This window comes from Globicephala melas, chromosome 18, assembly GCF_963455315.2.
Source record: "Globicephala melas chromosome 18, mGloMel1.2, whole genome shotgun sequence".
Lineage (NCBI taxonomy): Eukaryota > Metazoa > Chordata > Mammalia > Artiodactyla > Delphinidae > Globicephala > Globicephala melas.
The window spans coordinates 71,503,689-71,525,098 of NC_083331.1; the positions used below are offsets into that span (position 1 = coordinate 71,503,689).

At 34.6% G+C, this 21,410-nt stretch overlaps 1 long non-coding RNA gene across 2 annotated transcripts in view; it reads left to right on the forward strand.

Annotated features, from left to right (window-relative positions):
* The first annotated feature begins 527 nt into the window (after positions 1 to 527).
* Positions 528 to 21,410, forward strand: part of LOC132593850 (uncharacterized) — a 407,474-nt gene continuing 386,591 nt past the window's right edge. For both annotated transcript variants that reach the window (XR_009559782.1, XR_009559783.1), the window contains exon 1: positions 528 to 597. This is a non-coding gene — a long non-coding RNA (uncharacterized lncRNA). The remainder of the gene's footprint in view (positions 598 to 21,410) is intronic.

The following is a 21,410-nucleotide window of genomic DNA, read 5'->3' on the forward strand; positions in this document are numbered from 1 at the left end:
ATACAATAATACCATGCACTACCAAATGACTTAAAAGAGGAAGCAACAATAAACAAAGCTAAACATTATAAAATAAAGAATTATACAAAATGTTCGCAAGACTGGGAAAACTGAAAGCTTCTGGCACTGCTGGCAGAAATATTAATGGGTAACAACCCCTTCGAACCACTTTGGAAAATTCTGGTAATGTTGCAAAGCATAGCTTATATTCCAGCAATTCTACTCGTAGATGTAAACCCACAAAAATGCATACATATGTGAACCAAAAGCACACACTAGATAGAATGTTTACAATGGCGATATTTGTGACAGCAACAAACTGGAACCTACCCAAATGCCCATGATCAGTATAGAGGTTTATTCACACCATGGTATTCTAGATGACAATGTGAATGCACAATGGACAACTGTCCACACCAGGGTGAATGAAACCAGACACAGAGCACACATTGTATGATTTGTTGTACATAAAGAACAAAACCAAACAAAACTACTCTGCTGGTAAATGTCAGGAGGAGGGGCAGTGACTGGAAGAGGGCACAAGAGGAATATCTGAGCGTTGGACGTGTTCTTGATCTACTGGAGATGGTTATACAGGTGAGATCCCTTTGTGAGCATTCCAGATGCATAATTACAACATGTACTGTTTTCTGTATGCAATTTAATAAAAAAATAAGTACAAGAATAGAGTGTGACAGGAAAAATGTTACTCTGGATAATGTACAAGACAATAATTCCCCCCCCCCATCATGTTTAATTGCTGAAAAGAATCCTTGATGCTGCGTTTTCCTAGCCCTTTTCTTGGAACTTTCTACTACTGATATCATTATGCCTCCCAGAGGAAATCTGGCTTGTGGTTCCCTGACTTGCAGTTTTGTGGTTTTAAAGCAATGTCGTCAAATTGTCACTGGGTTGAGTTTGTTTCAAGGCATTCATTTTGAATGAGAAAGAGGATTCTTATGTCAAGTAATACTGTGTTCTCAGAATTCACTAAGAGCTCTTCGGGGGCAAGGAAGGGAACATTCTGACTTTATGTAGGGCACAGATTGTATCCATCACTCTTTTCTTAAACTCTTAAATTTTTTGTTCTCAAGTTTTAAAAGGAAAAGATGTTAAAAAGTAGATGAGGTGACACACAAATGAAAATAAGTAAAAGGATAATAAAAAGAAACTTCTACAAGTGGCATAGAAATGGCTTATCTGATTTACATCTCAGTGAGAGCTGTTAGTTTCTGCATGGCAGGAGAATGAAGCATGAAGTTGTTGTTGACTAGGATTAGGGTTAGGATAGAGGCAATTAAAGACTAAAACAGAATTGCTGATGAGAATTCTTAAAGACTGTGTTCCCAGTCCGATAGAATCTCTTAGTGACTCTAGTCTATTTCAGATAGAAGCTGAATCTTGGTAATCAGACTCACGGCTGAGTAGGCCACAACTCAGAACAAAACATGCACTCTCTCAAGGATATATTTAATCAACGTGTGGTGGGACCTTTCTGGATAAGCCTAACTAAGCCAGCTTCTCCATTTGAAAACAGCCTTCTCAATCTAGAGGCATACTGGCATTTGGATGTTAACGTTCATTTATGTATTTGTAATAAATGATCTATTTATCCAAAAGCCATTATGGAAGCTAGCATTTACTCAAATTACAGTTTTTGTATTCTTGGCAAGGCAGTAGTTCTTTTGCTTTTACAAAGAATTATGATTTAGTGTTTAGGAATAGATGAATACCTTCTTGACTTACTGTGTCTGATGAAATAATAGGAAAGAAGAAACCAACTACAGCTAATATATATACATATACAGACAAGAACAAATTAAATTGCTCATAATGTCCATTATTTATCCAAATAGGCCTCATTTTGGAAAGATAAGGAAAGTAATAGGAGCTATTTCCAGACCATATGGAACTGCATAATTTAGTGGGGATGTTGCCAGATTCAGGGAAAGTGAGTGTGTTTCACAAGCTGGAGAGTCCCTTTCACAAGTAAGATTACAGAAGGAATATACTCATCTTTATATGGTTCTGAGGGTTTTCATTGGATTTGTATATGATGACAGGACACTATGATGATGACATTTTTTTCAAAGTTTTAAATACATAATGTGGTTCTGACTTTTTATTTCGATTTAAAGTAAAGCTTGTTTTGCCAGACTATGAGATATTTCCATTTGGTTGAGTCAATAAGGACATGACAATTTTTATTTTTGCAAGATGTTGTTTTTCACAATTTCCAAACCTCATTTTCCAAGAGGAGTTGTTTCTTGGATGGGTTGATAGTTAATTCAGTCATGAGCAAAAAAAGTGTTTATTCTGAGACACATCAAAAGCCTTTTGACAGTCTCTGACTTATTTCTTTCATGGGCTTGGTCATTCCTTTCTGCAAGTTGTCATGGACTGAACTGTGTCCCCCCGAATTCATATGTTGAAACCCTAACCCTGCTACCTCAGCATATGACTGTATTTGGTGATGGGGCCTTTAAAAAAGAAAATTAATTTAAAATGAGGCTGATGGGGTGGGTCCTAATCCCACCCGACTGGCTCCAAAATGTTAAATCCCTTACTCCCCCATCTCTTCTTTTTAGATCTAGAAATGCTCAAAAACATTTTACTGAATGTTTTTCTCCTGAGAACTTAATTCTGAAATTATTCTTTTTATTACATTTTAAGTCCATGGAGTATCATATATTAACAATTCTAGGTACAAACATTATTGTTCTAAGATACTCAAAATTCCATTAAACTAATTTAATTAAAAAACCACACAGCTATACTCAAAAGAGCACTTTCTGTTTGAGTTTTCAAGTAATCAAGAGCCAATTTCTTGACGTTGAAATTATGTTGCATATTTCCACTAAAGATATTTGTGAAAGAAGTTATTATCTTCACTACCACTTGGAAAGAGTACACATGAGAAATATAGACATACATACTCAACGTTAAAAGAAAATCAATTTGCCTTTGATTGCATGGTACATTTTTTGTTATTTTATTAGCTGTGATATTACAAAGGATAGCTTTACTAATAACATTGATTTCTCTCCGTTTATTCCTGTAATGGGTTCTGTGATAAAGAGCTTATGGAACTTATCATAAACTCATATTCTTGTTTCTGTTAATACTGTTCTGTATGGCCACTTTATACATTCTATGAATTGGATCTCTTAATGACTCACTGCTTTCTTCGGGGTGCATTGTAATGGTATGAATTCCTTGGGCCTCCCTAGCACAGGAGCTATAGCCTGAGGTTCCTGCCTGAGAGAATGAATTCTACCTATTTAACCCCTATGGGAAACAAAGGTGCCAAAATTGAGTGAGTGCATGTCGAATAAATAATCTCCCTCAACTTCAAGATTACATTGATTGCTAAGATTACCTTGTATATTGGCTCCATGCTATAGATTACACCTTTCCCATGCATATACTTATTATAATCACTTTAACTTTTTCAACATTTCTCTGAAAGCGTAATATATAAATAATTAAACTATTCATATCCAAGAAAGTTTTGCAATGATTTTTGAGAATATGTCAATTCGCCACTGATTATGCCACTAATTTTCCCCTTGACTGTATCCTTTAAACAGTATTCTCCCAGGAATTCAGAGGATCCTGATATATGACTACGGATATGACCTGTGGTCATATTTATGTTTTTTGGGCCAGCTCCAGACCTGGAAAACTCAATGATTTTTACGGGACTTTCTGAAAGTGCCTGATTTTAGGTTGAGCGTTGGGAATGGAATAAAGGAATCACATGTAAGGAATTATGTCTAGCACTAACCTGATTCTCATGTGCATTCCTGGCCCATATTTGGTGGTTACACAGTCTCAAAAAAGAAAGTGCTTCTTCTCTCCCAGCTTCCTGGGAAGTAATATCCTAAAGAATGTTGACTTGGCAAATACATCTTAAATTCTTGGAGTGATTCTGGTACTTGCTCCTCAAGCATCCCTCAAAATAAATACATACAATCATAAAAACATAAATAATGGTTATAGTAACCATGTGGTTCCTGATGTGAAATGAAGACTCTCCCAATTTAACAGATGATTGCTGTATACTTAATAACACAATTTCCAGCTCTAGAATCCTCCTGATAATGTTCAGAATGGTAAAAGTATTATTCTGGAATTATCCTGGAAAAGGTTGACCTTCATAAACACTCTCTTCTTTGTATGTACATCTCTTTCTCCTTACAGAATACACATTTTAACACTTTGACCCCAAACAAATCAAAGACCTAAAAATCAATTTTAATTTTAAAATTGAAACAAAGCCAGACAATGAATCAATAGAATATCCAAAGTCCTTTGCATATTTTAAGATAAAAATCAATAATGATGACATATGTGGCTTCAGTTGTTTCATGTATTATTGTTTGTCTTCAAATTTTTACAACAGATGAGGTTAAAAGTTTACAGAACATCTATAATCTTCTCTTTGGAGAAAAGAAGACAATACTTCTAGAAAAATAACAATAGCACAAGCTATATTGAAAGCTGTATTACAGCATCAAAGGTAAATATTTTTGACCTGTTCCAACTGAGCATGTATTATACCTATAATATGCTCAGTAAAATAACAGATAATCTTAGAATATTATGTCTGGCACATGGTAGGTACTAATAATTTATTGAATTACTGAATGAAATGACACACTATTCTTCCACAAGTGGGATTTTTATCTCTGCAAATACCTTTGAAATCTTTGAAATTTAAAGAAATTTAACTTACGAACTTCAAGACTTAATAGAAGGTATAGTTCCTAGTATTCCACAGCTAAGAAATGGAAGGACATTCAAAATATTAACTGAAATCAATAATATCAAAGAGAAGCTTGAAGTATTAGCATTAACTAACTGATCCAGCAAGTTAGATATGCTTAAAAAACTTAAGTAACTTATTAATATGTTTTCTAAAGTGTTATATTTCCAAATGCTCAATCATATTTTGTGACTGAACTATCTTTAGTGTAATTAATAAGAGGGGATAACTATTCTGTTCACCCACATGTGAATAGTAAATAATGAGAAAGAGATTTTAAAGTTACACTATAGGCAGCAAGATGGAGATGGCGGAGTAGGAAGACCCCCAACTCAACTTCTCCCGCGAACACACCTAAACTACAGCTACACATAGAACAACTCTCTCTGAGAACAACGTGAAGATTAGCACAATAGCTCTTTTACAAGTAAGGATAAGAACAAAATGAACAAAACAAAACAAAAAACATCGGGACAGGTAGGAGGGCAAGAGAAGGGACCTAGTTAGGACCCACGCCCCCAGCAGGCAACCCAAAAGAGGAGGGGTGTGTCACAAACTCAGAGGTCCTCCTTAAGGAGCAAGGGGCTCGAGCCCCACAGCGGGCACCCCACTCTGGAGACCAACACTGGGAAGACAAGCCCCCTTCACTGGTTTTGAAAAAAAATGGGGACTACAACCAGGAAAGCCAGAGGGCTCTAGCAAACTGACACTCTTACTCTTACAGTAAGAAACAAACTGTACTCTTACCTCTCCAAGACCCTGCACAGGGGCAGAGGATTGAAGAGCGGTGGGGACTCTAGCCAGCCTGCCAAGGTTGCCCTCCATGCCTCCCATCCCACAAACAAGTCCAGCTCCAACATCCCTGCCGACCCAGGGACCCCATGTGTGCCCTCAGAGAAGCCCCAGCCCATGCTGGGCTCTGACTCTAGCGCCTCCGGAACCAGCCACCCCTTCAAGATGGCAGCTTCTGATGTGCCCAGGGAAAAGCTGTGACCTGTGCTGGATTCTGGCTCCAGCGCTCCCACCTCAGGAGATGGCTTCCAGTGCACCCAGGAGAAGCTCTGGCTAGTGCTTGCTTAGCTACAGCTCTCCTGCTAAAGTTGCTGGGCTCCTATACTAGGACACTAGGATAGATAGATAGGTAGGTAGGTAGGTAGGTAGATAGATAGATAGATAGATAGATAGATGATAGATAGATTGACAGACACCTTTCTTTTTCCCACTAATTTTAGCATGCATTAGTGAATCTTTCCTGTAGCTAGAATTACTGAGATTTTTTTTTCTTTTTCAACATCTTTATTGGAGTATAATTGCTTTACAATGGTGTGTTAGTTTCTGCTGTATAACAAAGTGAATCAGCTATACATATACATATATCCCCATAACCCCTCCCTCTTGCGTCTCCCTCCCACCCTCCCTATCCCACCTCTCTAGGTGATCACAAAGCACCGAGCTGAGCTCCCTGCGCTATGCGGCTGCTTCCCACTAGCTATCTATTTTACATTTGGGAGTGGATATATGACCATGCCACTCTCTCACTTCATCCCAGCTTACCCTTCCCTCTCCCCGTGTCCTCAAGTCCATTCTCTATGTCTGGTGATTTTCTAGGTTCTTTTTCCTACTGCATGTATTGATTGAAATGCTTCCATGAGGAAAGTGGTTTCTTTATTTTTCCATTTATTTATTTACTCAGTTTATTTATATCAGCATGGATTTAAGAATGTTTATTTTATTTCAAGGGGTGTTAGTCCATGTATATGTTTTTAAAATAGAGATAAGGAATAAACTTTTATTAACCTCAATGAGAATTTACAATGGCACCCTCATTAGTATAAATGCTGAGTAATCTGGGACTTCCCTGGAGGTCCAGTGGTTAAGACTGCGCTTCCACTGCAGAGAGAGCAGGTTTGATCCCTGGTGGAAGAACTAAGATCCCGCATGTTGTGCGGTATGGCCAAAAAAAAAAAAAAAAGAGTAATCTGTTGCATAACACAAAGAGAGGTCCTGATCCCAGAAAGTTAAATGAAGACGTTGGCAGAAGCATTATCATGAATTCATTCAATGAGGAAAGAGGCCAACTGGAATGAGTCTAAGAAGCAATAGTAAAAAGAGTTGAAAAGATCATGAGAACCAGTGATTCATATAAGGAATTTTGGTACAAAGCAAGGTAAATGAAAGGAGTAGTTGCTGATGAAGGAGGTAATTAAGGTTCTTTTTTTTTAATTTCCAGCCTTATTGAGACATGATTGACATATGACTTTGTATAGGTTTAAGGTGTGCAATATCTTGATTTGATACCCATATACTGTATACGACTACCACTGTACAGTTAGCTAACAGCATCAAGTCACATAACTCCATTTCTTTTTCGTGGTGAGAATACTTAAGATCTACTTTCTTAGCAATTTTTAATATATAATATTTGTTAACTATATTCACTATATTAGATCTCCAGAAATTATCCATCTTCTACTTGGAAATGTATACCTTTTGAAAGAAGGTTCTTGATGGTAAAATACTATTTTTGATTAAGTGAAAGTGTGAATGGCTAAATTCATGAGCAAATAAGCACTTAAAAGTATTTTTCCTTTATTCTAATTATATGTGCCAAAGGTTCATTAATAACATCAGTAGGGCTTCCCTGGTGGCGCAGTGGTTGAGAGTCCGCCTGCCGATGCAGGGGACACGGGTTCGTGCCCTGGTCCGGGAAGATCCCACATGCCGCGGAGCGGCTGGGCCCGTGAGCCATGGCCGCTGAGCCTGCACGTCCGGAGCCTGTGCTCCGCAACGGGAGAGGCCACAACAGTGAGAGGCCCGCGTACCGCATAAAAAAAAAAAAAAAAAATCATTAGGTTCAAGACCTACATTCAAATTTAATATTTTGATTTTCTCTGATAATCTCTATATTTCAACCTTACTTCTATCTTATTCTCCCATTCTTTTATTAAAAGTTATAATAAAGTAAAGAGAGTGGTTGGTTAGGCATAGAGTGACCTTATGTCTTGAAGTAATTATACATGGAGCCCTTTTTTACTTTCAAAAATGTTCTAGTTTTGACAGTAGGGTCTGTGATACTCTCGTTAGGCAAATGTGATGTGCTGGTAATATGACTGCTGAAACTGTAAAGTCCAGAGGAGGGAAATTATTGTAGGGATAATTTTTTTCATGTGACTTTTAACCTATGTTGGCTCAGCAGGCATCATGAAAAATGAATTTAGCTAGCAATAATAAAGCAGTTCTACACTATAAAATTGAGATGTAAATTTATACACCATCTTGTTATTAATGCTTTACCTTGCTGATGTCTGAATTGATAAAGTCTTCTTGGTATTTCAGTTACAGCTAATTTATTCATAGATTGGAAGACTCTATAGATATGTTGCTTTATTTCCTACAGCCTCACAGTAAAGATAATTATTGAAAACATTTTAGTGTAGGGAAAAGGGAACTGGATCAGGAGTGAGAAAATCTGGGTTTGAATCAGAATTCCACTCCTTGGCTAGGAGACCTGGGGCAAGCCGCTTGCACTCTGAACCTCAGATTCCTTACCTATGAATGGATGTGCTGTAAATAGACAGCCACTGATCAGGAGTTTTGTAAGTATCTAGATAATAAAAATAATGTTCAAACTATAAATGTAAGATACAAAAATACTCCATACTTATTTCACACCTTCCTCTATTTTAAGGATGTTCACATATGTGTTGTCATTTGATCCCTCAGCAACTTTGTAGATTAGGCAGGGAAGAAACTTTCGCTGCAAATTTGCTTACAAAAAAGGAAGCAGAGGATACTAGACATTACAAGCCTTAAGCAAATCAAGTTGAAAAACTATGGCATGCATTAAATATGATTACTTCGTGTGTTTGTATATGACGTGGTTCCAGACCCATAAGAGGAGTTTCACATGTACACAGACTAATGCTACTGAACGCTGTGAAGTCATTATTGGATTAGAATATCAGAGATAAGTAGAAATTTAGAAACCATTTCAAAATCCTCCTTCAAGATGAATGAACTGATTCATAAAAGAGTTAAGCATTTTTTTTAATGTAAGAGTGAAAATGTATGAAATAATCTTTGTATTTATTGTGTTCTATTATTTTCTAAGTACTTCATGCAGGTCCATTCATTGTTCATCTACACAATTAACCTCAAGCTAGACATAAGCAAGATTAAATAAGATACTCATAAGTGATGGAGCCAATTTCAGTCTGAATACATGCTCAGATTTGTATCATTCTGCATCACTGTTTTGGTTGTGTCATGATGAAATGTACTTATTAGTAAAAAAATCCAGAATTAGGCCTTTGGTCTCCTGAATAAGTTTGGTCTTCTCTTCCTCTTATGATTTGATCCACTTATAATCAGTTGCTGAGTACCTATTGCAATGTAGAAGGCATTTCTAGGTCTTGAAATATGTAAATATGTTGAAACATAATCATGTATATACAGACATTAATATAGATGACTGTGATGGGTAAGGAAAGAGAAACATATAGTTAGTGTTATGGAAGAGATAAGATCAGTATTCAGTTATGATTGAAGAGCAGGGACTTGAAGAAGATGTTACTTAATTGTTTATTTTATTTTTTTAGTCTGAAGATAGAGATTTTTCTTAAATTCATTTTTATTGGAGTATAGTTGATTTACATTGTTGTGTTAGTTTCTGCTGTACAGCAAAGGGAATCAGTTGTACATACATGTATCCACTCTTTTTTAGATTCTTTTCCCATATAGGTCATTACAGAGTATTGAGTAGAGTTCCCTGTGCTATACAGTAGGTCCTTATTAGTTATCTATTTTATATATAGTAGTGTGTATATGTCAATCCTGATCTACTATTTATCCTCCTTCCTTTCCCCTTGGTAACCATAAGTTTGTTTTCTACATCTGTGACTGTTTTGTAAATAAATTCATTGATGTCACTTATATGTGGAATCTAAAAAAATGGTGCAAATAAACTTCTTTGCATTGTCTTTAAATTGTATCCCTGGAAACAAGCTAGCATAGTCAGAAATAGAGGTGTGAAAGTAACATGTGTTCAGAGCCCAGCTATGGCCGGTAAATCAGAGTCAGTGGACAGGACTTCAAGAGATGAGCTTGGAGGAGTGGAACTCAGCAGACTGTGGAGGGCATTGTGTGCAATGTTGAGGTGTTTAGGTTTTTTTCTTGAAGTAATGAGGAACTATCATAGGTATATGAGATGCTCAAGCAAGGAAATGACACGATTCAATTATTAGAAGTTTTACAAATATATTTAAAATTACATGGAGGATACGTCAAATGTGGAAAGTCTCATATTTTTCAATGCCAAGAACCATTAAATGAATAATTAAAGAAAATCTATTTCTTTAACTTTCTTATTAAATTTTTAAAAGTGAGAACTCAATTAGTTTGTAAGATTTTGATGATTTAATCTCATTTCTTTATTCATAAATTATGTCTTTAGGTACAGTTGGGAGCAAATCAATATTTTCCAAAGCTTATGGGGCCAACATACTTTAGTGAAAGGAGGTGGGTTGCTTAATTTATGAAACTGAAACACAGTAAAATATAAAATCATTTCTTAAAATATTCTTCTATTCATGCCTATGTTTATTTATGAATTAACAAATTTGCCAAGAAAAAAAATATTGTATAGAAAAGCTTGTTTATTTTTCACTTGCATTCTAGGGAAAAATATTTTGCATATATCTGAGGTGTATCTTAATACTTCATCATTTTTACACCTAAGTTTATTTATCTCTGTTATTTCTCAAACAAATCAAGACTACAAAAAGTCCCATAATTTTGTGTTAGGTCTGTGAAATGAACAGATTTTGTGAAAATCACATAAATCTAATTAATGCAAGTGATAAGCAGTATCTACATTTTAAAATCATTGAAATAGTAGTGAGTATTCTCACGTAAGGATACTTAGTTATTAAATCTTAATTTTAAGGCAACGTAGGCACTTATAGATATAACTTGACTTTAAGGTTGATGGGTAAAATTTTCAAATTAAAATACGTTTAGCCATAAATGATCCATTACTTCAAAATGCATGATTATTACCTATCAATATATGTAGTCATTTGATTTTCCACTATCATTAAATAAAAATAAATTTGACAGATTAGTTAAGTAAACTTTCCTGAAGAGAATTTTTTTCTACTCAGTTATTTTTTGGTGACTGTTCATAGACCTTTCTTCTTTTTTCCATGGTGTCTTTCTTCTCTAAAATCCACAATGTGATGGAATTACATTTTACCTATAATTTCTTCTCATAGATATAGCTTTGCAATTTTGCTATCCTTTAAGGATTTTTGTTTATGTATGTTCCATCCATCCATTTACTCATTAAAATTTATATTGAGCACCTTGCTAGGGTTTAGGAATATAAAGACCAAGAAGTTCATAGTTTTGTTCCTGGAGGGAGAACTAACAAAGGAATGTGTTATAAAATCCAGCCTGATGAGTGTTGATAGAGAGGGAGCAGAGAACACACAATTGATATATTTCTTAAAATTTTTATTAGAGTATAGTTGCTTTACAATGTTGTGTTAGTTTCTACTGTACAGAAAAGTGAATCAGCTATACATATACATATATCCTCTCTTCTCTGGATTTCCTTCCCATTTAGGTCACCACAGAGCATTGAGTAGAGTTCCCTGTGCTATTCAGTAGATTCTCATTTGTTATCTATTTTATACATAGTATCAATAGTGTATATATGTCAATCCCAATCCTCCATTTCATCCCACCACCCTTCCATTCCCCCCTGGTATCCATACATTTGTTCGCTATGTCTGTGTCTCTGTTTCTGCTTTGCAAGTAAGATCATCTATACCATTTTTCTAGATTCCACATATATGCATTAATATATGATATTTGTTTTTCTCTTTCTGACTTACTTCACTCTGGATGACAGTCCCTAGGTCCATCCATATATCTGCAAATGGCACTATTTCGTTCCTTTCTATGGCTGAGTAATATTCCATTGTATATGTGTACCACATCTTCTTATCCATTCATCTGTCGAAGGACAATTGATTTTTGACCTGATCCTTTTACAGGTGCAAATCGCTTCCTCACTTTACTACCTTCATAGACCTCAAGCAATTGCACAGTAATGCTTAGCACACATCTCTTGCACTATAACATTTTGTCTATAAATACTCCGAAAAACCGGGACACGTCTTGGGTATATCCATATGCAAAAGCTGCTTTCTATTCTGCAGCATAATTACCCATGATATGTAAAGGGTTCACTATAGGAGGCGAATACTTCATTTTTATGTATTTTTAGAAGCCATCTGACTGTGGACTGTTTTGTGCCCATGTCTAGAACATCTCTATGTCATCCTAACCATAACTTTCTCCCTCGGTCACCTCTTCACCCTATCACTCTCCCTTTATTCCTGTCCATCACTCACCCAACTCCAAATCCCTTTACTTCCTTCTGGTCACATCTTAGGTGACCAGTGAAGGTCATAGCAATTATCATACACTATATATATAATCTACTTACTTCTCTCTTTGTTGTTCTTTCTAAGGTACTATACAGTAATTGTCCTTTCAACTGTTTTCTCTCTAAGTCACATTTTCAGTACTTTCTCTCATAAGATGCCTTTCTGATTAGACACATACGCTTATTAATATTTTCCTAATATCCTCACTCCTCAAATTCCAGTCCAGTTACTTAATGTAATTTTCTACTTTCATAATATTTTTATATTTATCTGATAACATTCATAAGGCATATAACACTGAACCCAATAAAACACATGAATGGAATGTAAAAATCACATTTAATCAGCCAGCAAAGTAATGATATTTGTTGCAGTTTGTTACAGTTAGTTCAGTTGTATATTCTGTTCAAACACAAAAGCACACTAATTTTAAAAGTGGACCAAATTGTTTCTTACAGCTATGTAGCCTGATTTTTCTGAAAAGAAATTATTAACTTGTCCCAATGTCACTAAATATTCTAAAATTTTATTTTAATTACTGCCTCTATTCCATGTTCATAAATGGATGTCTTTAACAGAAGCCTCATTGTTGGTAATTATATTGCTCCCAATAGCTCACGATTAAAAATGATGCTGCTATCAACATTCTTGTATAAAATCCTTGGGCACATCTACAATAAATTCTTTGGCATACATTGCCAGAGATAAAGTTGAATTGATCAAATACCTCAGAAAGTTTAAAAATAAAGGACTGAGAAAAATACACACAAAAGTAAACTATTACTATTAGTACTAAAAATACAATTTTAGCAATATTAATGTAGGCAATTTTGATTAAGTATTAATACTTTGCTATGCACTTGAATTCTTCCAAACACAATCTTATTGGTGAAGTCCCAGTTTCGAGAAGCTATTTGACTTTACAAGAACCAGAAATGATAATATGATTATGGACAAAGCACAAAATCTCAAACAGTGTTAACTAAGGAAAAGTTAAGTTATTTGATTTTGACAAATATTTTATTTTAGATTTTATTACTTATATGTAAATAACAAATGTATAAATATCTGTAAATATTTATAAATCATAAAGTGCAGAAACCAGCAAGTGAAAAAAAAGTTTTAAAAGAAAACAAGCATATTAATATTTTTCACTTGCTTTTCATTTAAAAATATAATGAAACTAACACAGTATTGTAAAGCAATTATACTCCAGCAAAGACCTATTAAAAAATATATTTATAATGATGCCCACTGCTGAAAGTGACCTCCAGAATCAACACAAGCATAGAATTACTGCTCCAGGTCGAGGATTATTTTCTTTTTTTTTTCTAGAAGCAGGGTATGAAATGGTTGTAGATGTCAAGAAATAGTATAAAGGAAATGAGATGATTACTCACTTAAGCCAGATGGAAAACTGGATCTAACTGTCTGACTGCTTCATTGACTTCAAATAGTCTGCAGTCACAGACTCCTCAGAGGTGTAATGCACTCGACGTCTCCACAAGGAGCTAACAGTTCTTCTGCAGCAGTGAATGTCCATGGGAATTCAAACAGATTCCGTTTGATTCTGTGTCTCTTCATGTCTTCTCAGTGCTAATCTTTTTCTTTTAACACGCACTGAAATTTCTTGGTTCATGGTTCTCTTGGTTCTTAGGGATTGCTAGAAAAAACAAAAGCTTGGGAGTAATAATATCAAAGTAAGATAACCCTATTCCTTTTTGTTATTTTACATCTAAGCAAAACACACTTGGGTCATTTTTGGTCTCTTAACGATTCCATGGCTATTGCCAGCACTTTGGTATTTATTCAGCCATTCAAAAAGATTTTCTTTTGTTCAGTATTTTCCAACTTCAAAACAGAGTCAGTCTTTTTACCAGCTAAGAAAATATTTCATGGGATATTTTAATATTCAATTTTTTTCTTTGATGTTTAATTGATTAAAGTAAAATATTGGACACATATCCTACAGTTAATATGCCAAATGAAAGTGATTTAAATAATAAAGTTTCCTAAAGAATGTTGAAAATTGTTCATTGTTTTCACTAGCCATAGAGAAATTTTTACTTAATAAAAGCCAAAAATATCCTATCAAAAATTCATAAAATCTTAATTAATTGAAATTTCTTAAGCTGTGTAAATTTTCTTATCATGATGTTCTGGAAAACTAGAAATTATAATTATTAATATGGTATCATATATATTTATACATATATCTAAATTATAAAACAACTAGAATAATAAAATAATAACAGCTCAATTTTCACAATATATATTAACTCTGTTTCCTATTTTCCTGTTGCTATTTCAGGAAATAGAATGGCTTCAAAGAAAACCCTTTGTATAACAGTTAATGACAGGCAAAAACTTGGGCAAAATTCCAATGGAAATGTTGGATCAGATAATACCCAAATATACACACATATTATAATATTTGTTTGAAAATAATTTACAAAATTATATCTTCATTTTCAAAAATGAATGGCATCAGAGTTTGCCATTGGCTGAAACGAAGCAACATTTTAATAGTCTTTTTTGTTTTTTTTGACACGGGGGTGGGGAAGGAGGGGTGGGATGAACTGGGAGATTGGGCTTGACATATATACGCTACCATGTGTAAAACAGATAGCTGTGGGAACCTGCTGTATAGCACAGGGAGCTCAGCTCAGTGCTCTGTGGTGACTAGATGGGTGGGATGGGGGGGTGGAGGGAGGTCTAAGAGGGAGGGGATCTATGTATACATATAGCTGATTCACTTCGTTGTACCGCAGAAACTAAAACGACATTGTAAAGCAACTATACCCCAATTAAAAAAAACATTTTAATAGTCTTTGAGGATGCTTTTGAGAGCCAGTATCAGAATCAGATATCATCACACTGGGATGATTGACTCAGTGAAGCACAAATTATTGTCAACAGTAGAGGTAAATAGGAGCTAAACATGAGAGGGTCATCAAAATTCATACAACCTTTGGTTTAATAAACCAAAAAGCACCAATGAATTTCACTTGCTAGCATCTTAGGGGAATGTGAATTGATTATAATAAAAAGGCTCACATAGAAACAGAGAATATAAAAAAGCCACATATTTTGCTGAATATTCTAATTTAAGACCAAGTATTTACTCTGAGAAATGATTAGAACATTGGAAATTGTAGTACAAATATGGATTATGATATGATTAGAGGATCCGAGAACAATAACAATGTGGAAATTTTAGAGACCCCCTTCACCTCCAGGCAACCTAAAATATAGCACAGAGGAGAGATATCAATTATAAGAATTTGGTAGAACTTATTTGGCTAAGACATGACTGCAGTCCTTAACAATTTTGTGGATAGGGAGAGAGAGGCAACCTTGCAACATTATTACTTTTCTTTAAAAATAGCCTTTGGTTTTCAGTATTTATCAAGTTGGCATCACACACCCTCCACCAAGTATATCTATTCTCTTCTATTTATCATATCTAGCTATCCATCAAAACCAATTCGTAACCCTGCAAGGCAGAAGCTACATTTCATTTATATCCTGAGCACTTAGCATGTTTTGGATTTTCATTTATGTAGTGGGCATATGGATAATGTATTTACAAAGTGAGTAGGCTGCTCAAGAAAGGATATAAAATGTATATTTTGTCTTGTGCTCTTAAACTATATTTAATTGTATCAGTACCATTTTCTCTTATTTTTTATATTGATTTCTATTAAATCAATAAAGCATAAAATCAATCCAACATAAATTTTTAAATATTATCCATTATTTCAATAACAATGCAGTTTTGATATTTCTAATTTCTATTGAGTGGATTTGGCTAGCAATTGAGATTAGTTCTGAAGGATTCCAAACACAAAATCACTGATATGTCTAGATTTCCATAAGAAATGTTTCCCTACTACATCCTTGTCTGAATCCTAGAGCAAGTAGATCCCTTCCTCCAACAAAATAAGTTACCAGCATTCCAGAGCCTCTTTAGGGAGAAAATCCTGAATTGGTATCTCACCAGGAATCTAGTTGAGAGAAATGTTATAGAGATAATACAATCCATGTGATAGAGTGTATATTCACTCCTCTATATGGCCTGAGTTCTGCCTGTGAATCCATCTGACTAACCTTTTAAACTATATTAACTTAACCCTTACAGAATATTCTTTGTGTGTGTGTGTGTTTATTTTTACTATATTTTAATGTTAATGTATCTTTTATTAATGTATATATAAATAAAGAAAAGCACAAGGAAATGTATGTACAATTAGATGAATTTACATGTTACTAACACCAAGATCAATAGGATTTTTACAAGTTGCTTCAAAATATTTTTTGCCTTTTTTTCAAGGATATTTTTCTTGGGTTCAGGATTCTTGGTTGTTTCTTTTAATATTGTAAAGAACTCTACCCATTGTCCTGTGATTTTTGTGATTTCTATGGAGAAGTTACTTGTCAATCTGATGCTTGCCCATTTGAAGGAATTATGTCTGATTTTTTTCTCATTTTTTTAAAACTTTTTCCTTCCATTTGCATACATTCTATTAACTTAACTTCCATTTCTCCTTGTGTTCTGTGTCTAATCTTCTGTTAATATGACCTAAATAGTTCTTAATTTCAGGAGTTCTGTTTTTTACCTTTAGAGAGTCCATATATTTCCCTTTACTGATTCTAATTAATTCGTGAAAGTCTTTATGTTTTTGTCTAACTTGTCCATCCATCCTTAAAAAAAAAAAAAAATCATAGTATTCATTTTCAAACCCTAGTCAGCTAACTTCAGTTTCTGCCTCACCTATCAGTCTGCTTCATTTTCCTTTTGCTTTCTTGGTTTTCAGTCCTATCTCTTGGTACAACTAGCATTTTTTGATTGAATGCCATACATTGACATTGCATATAAAAACTGTGAAGCCTTCAGCTAATGTTAGCATCCTCTAGACCTGGGGTTGGCAAACTATATAGTTCATGGGCCAAATCTGGCTAGTTTCCTGTTTTTGTAAATAATGTTTTATTGGAACATAGGCACACTCATTTATCTACATATTGTTTATGATTGCATGCACAATACATTGGCATACCTGAGAAATTGCAGGAGGAGACTGCATGGCCTGCAAAGCAAAAACTATTTACTATCTGGACCTTTACGGAAAAAGTATGCCCCCAGCTCTCAGCAGATAAAGTAGGTTCTGATCATCTTAATCTAATCAGGGACTGGCTATATCTCAGCTGTGTTGCAGTCCTGGAAAGGCCAACTCTATCCATGATCTCCTTGGTCCTTTAGGGTTTTAAAATAAGGTCACAGTGGGTCCTCTGGGGCCTTTCTCCATAAAGCAATCTTACCCTTATCTCAGAAAACTAACAAAATGCTCTGTTTTGCTTTGCCTGGGCTTTCAACTTATGTGTTTAGTCTCAACCCCATAGAATCCTCATATTCAGCAAATGTAGTTAGGGAAAAACTGGCTGTATGTTTGTGGCCCCTCAAATCTCTGCAAAAACATTTGCCAATTCTCTGTTTCTCTCAGCAGTTGTCCTCCATGGGTATGTAAGCAGAATCATCAGCCTACTGTAATCATTCAGAATTAGAAAATGGCTCCATGGTAGAATTGTTGACAGGAGGTTCACTTCCTTCTAGAAGGTTCTTTCCTCTTAGCAGTCTTAGTCTAGTTCTCTTTGCTTCAGACACTCTCATTGCCTTCTTATAGCCTTTTTTTTTTTTTCATTTTAATGCTGTTTTTCTACTTGGTGAGGAAGGAGGACCCACCTACCACCAGCTAATCCATATCAGCTAGTGAACATCACACATTCAGTTTTCATCAGATGTTACTATAGATGCCAGTATTTATATATATTTCTATATATTTTATTTATATATTTATATTGCTTTCCATTTCTTTCCCCTTGGACCTAATTTTTCATTTCAAAATGTTCATCTTGTTATATATGTTCTGCTTCATAAGTCACCTCAAATATTTCTTGGTAATTGGACAGCAGTGAATGCATTTAGTTATTAACAGGAGTACATTAGAAATGTCTGTTCTTTGCATTTAAATATATTTAAATGCAATATATTTAAATAGAAAATAAACTGCTTGTTAATAACAGTACATTTACACTGGTTCTCTCACAGACTCTTGCAAAAGCAGTCTGACAATAAAAAAGAAGTTAGTGTTCCTTTACAAACACAACCCTTCAGGAATTTCCTTCAACCCAGAGAACAGAAAACAAAGGTACCATTCAATGTACCTACTTATTGCTCAGCGTCTGTAGTATGTTTCTTTTCTTCTCTGCAATAGAGTTGTCACTTGATTATCTTTAGTCATATAATTTTCAATTGCAACTTATTCATAAACAACATATTCTAATTACTGTTATTGTCCCAGTCCTGCTTTTTTTTATCGTGGTTGGTGGTTAGCGTTAAATATGATTAAATATGAACATTTCATTGTTGATTTTTAGGGACAGACTCTTGATAGATGCTCAACAAAGACTAGGCTGCTTCTTCCTATGCTTTTGTCAAAAGTGTCCTATGTTCTGATATGGCCCTTCCTGATTCTGTTTCACTCATTTTTCAAATTTTTGATATTATTTTAGGTAAATATTTCATTAAAATAATGAGTACAAGGGGACTAAAATTTACCAAGAAAGTAATATGACCCAGTTACTGTGCTAGTTACATTATACATTATGCACATTGTTTTCAATTTAATTCCCTATATTGTTTCTCATGTTTAATACATGAAGGAACTAAGCTGAAGGAAGTTTAGCGAATCTCCATAGGTTACACCCCAGGTTACCATTTTCACACCTTGAAAGTTACCAGTAATTATTTGACGTGTGCAAATACCCGATTTCGTTTTCCAAATTGTCCTATAACAGGGTTTCTAATGTATTTTATGTATCATAATTGATTAGTTTCCTTAAGTCTGTTCCAGTTTTTTATTGCTACATAAAAAAACTTTCTAAAATTTAGTGGCTTAAAACAAAAAAATATATTATTTTCTTTTATGTATCTGTAGCTTGAAAAGAAAAAGTATGTATTATTTCCTCTTATGTGTCTTTGGGTTTTCTAGGCTCTGCTAGGTAATTTTCACTTAGAGTTTCCTCTGGGACTACAGTTAGATGGTGGTTGGGCTGGAGAAGGAGTATATATTGGAGCCAACTTTTACTGACTTAAGAGAGACAGTGTAAAGATCTAATTAAAATTTAATAATCTCTGCTTAAAGTTAAACAAAGGCCATGCTTTTCCATACTTTTTCTTTGAGGTTGATGCTCACCTATATATTAATATATTTATTTCAGTCAAAATACATGTATCTAAAGAGTATAATTAAGCCAATATAAGGAGCAATTCTGTAATTACTTAACAGTATTTTTTTCACTATATAGAGGATATAACACCCTATTATCTTCCATCTTCAAGATGAACAAAACAAAACAACTACTTCTAAAAGGAGATTTCAGAAAACTCTGAATAAATAATTTTCAAACTAGTGATAAGAGTTTGGGAGCCCTGGGAGTAAAGAGATAATATTATACTTTCATTTTACTATAATCTTACTGTGACATTAATGTGCTGAAGTTTGAGATAGGACTAATTCTGGAGGTTTTTCTTTCCATTTAGTTTTTTGAACAATATCATATTGGATGGTTGAGAATTGTACTACAAGATACTTTGACTTTTTTTTTTTAACTCGGATCTATTACATATTTTAAAGTAGGTCTTTTCCTCAAACACAGACAAAAAAAAAAAAAAAAGAGAAAAGAGAGAGGAGGAAGATACTCTATGAAACTAACTAAAGATACAATTTAAAAAAAAGAATTCTACTTTTGTGTTGGTAGGCAATATCAAAAATATTGAAAATTGAATTAATGCTACATGCTTTTCAAGGAGAATAACTCCCTGAAGAGAGGCTTCTGAAAATAGGTGAGACTGTTGATTAGTAATGTTTCTCATTGGCTTAAGGGCAAACATCCTCGGTTACAAAATCTAAAAAAGACTTGATGGAGTCAGTGTTTTAGAAAGAATTGGGTAATGACTTAGAGTAATGTTATATGAGTCAAACAGACTTGGATTGTAATACTTCATGTAGTAGCTGAGTGAACTTGGGCAAATTTCCTCTGAAACTTGGATTTCCCACCTGTAAAATGGGGGAAATTAAAACTATCTCAAAGGGTTTTTGAAGGTGGTAAATAAGGTAAAACATGCAAAACATCCAGTAAATAGCATATAGTTAGCATTCAATCAGTTATACTTATTATTGCCTGTCCATAGTGGAATTCGAAAACCTTGTGGTAATTCTCATATGGAGTTTTCTCTAAAATGATTTGGGGGTGAAAATTTTAAATTACAAAGCATGTTTATTACTGTAAAGATTAAAACACATTTTACAGTAGTATTTATTTAAAATAAGGAAATACAGTTTTGTCATGGAGGACAGAGAGACAAATCTGAAAGATTAAGGAATATGAAATCACTAAGTAACAGTAGCTAAAGCTTTTGTTAATGACTGCTTACTTTGTTAATGACTGCACTTCCTTCCATTTTTGTAATTGTTTTTCTTTTTAAATTTATTTATTTATTTTATTTATTTTTGGCTGTTTTGGGTTTTCGTTGCTGCACGTGGGCTTTCTCTAGTTGCAGAGAATGGGGGCTACTCTTTGTTGTGGTGCTCGGGCTTCTCATTGCAGTGGCTTCTCTTGTTGCGGAGCACGGGCTCTAGGTGCGCGGGCTTCAGTAGTTGTAGCACGTGGGCTCCGTAGTTGTGGCTTGCGGGCTGTAGAGTACAGGCTCAGTAGTTGTGGTGCATGGGCTTAGTTGCTCTGCGGCATGTGGGATCTTCCCGCACCAGGGCTTGAACCCGTGTCCCCTGCGTTGGCAGGTGGATTCTTAACGACTGCGCCAGCAGGGAAGCACTGGTTTTAATATGGGATCTTGACAAAGTATAGTGCCAAGATTTTTTATTCTTAATCTTTTTGTTTTCATTTGGACTTACTCTAGAGTTCATTATTTAAGCTGATTTATGTGTGATTTAGCAAAAAAGTATGTAAAATCCCCTAACAAATTAAAGCTATGCTGTCATCAGACTCATGTTGGATCATATCGTTTAACAAAATTTGTTTTTCATAGCAGAGACTTAATGAACTATTTCAAGGAAGAAGTTTATCTACTTTAATGAGGAGAGAATACATTTTTTTTGTAAAGGTATCTT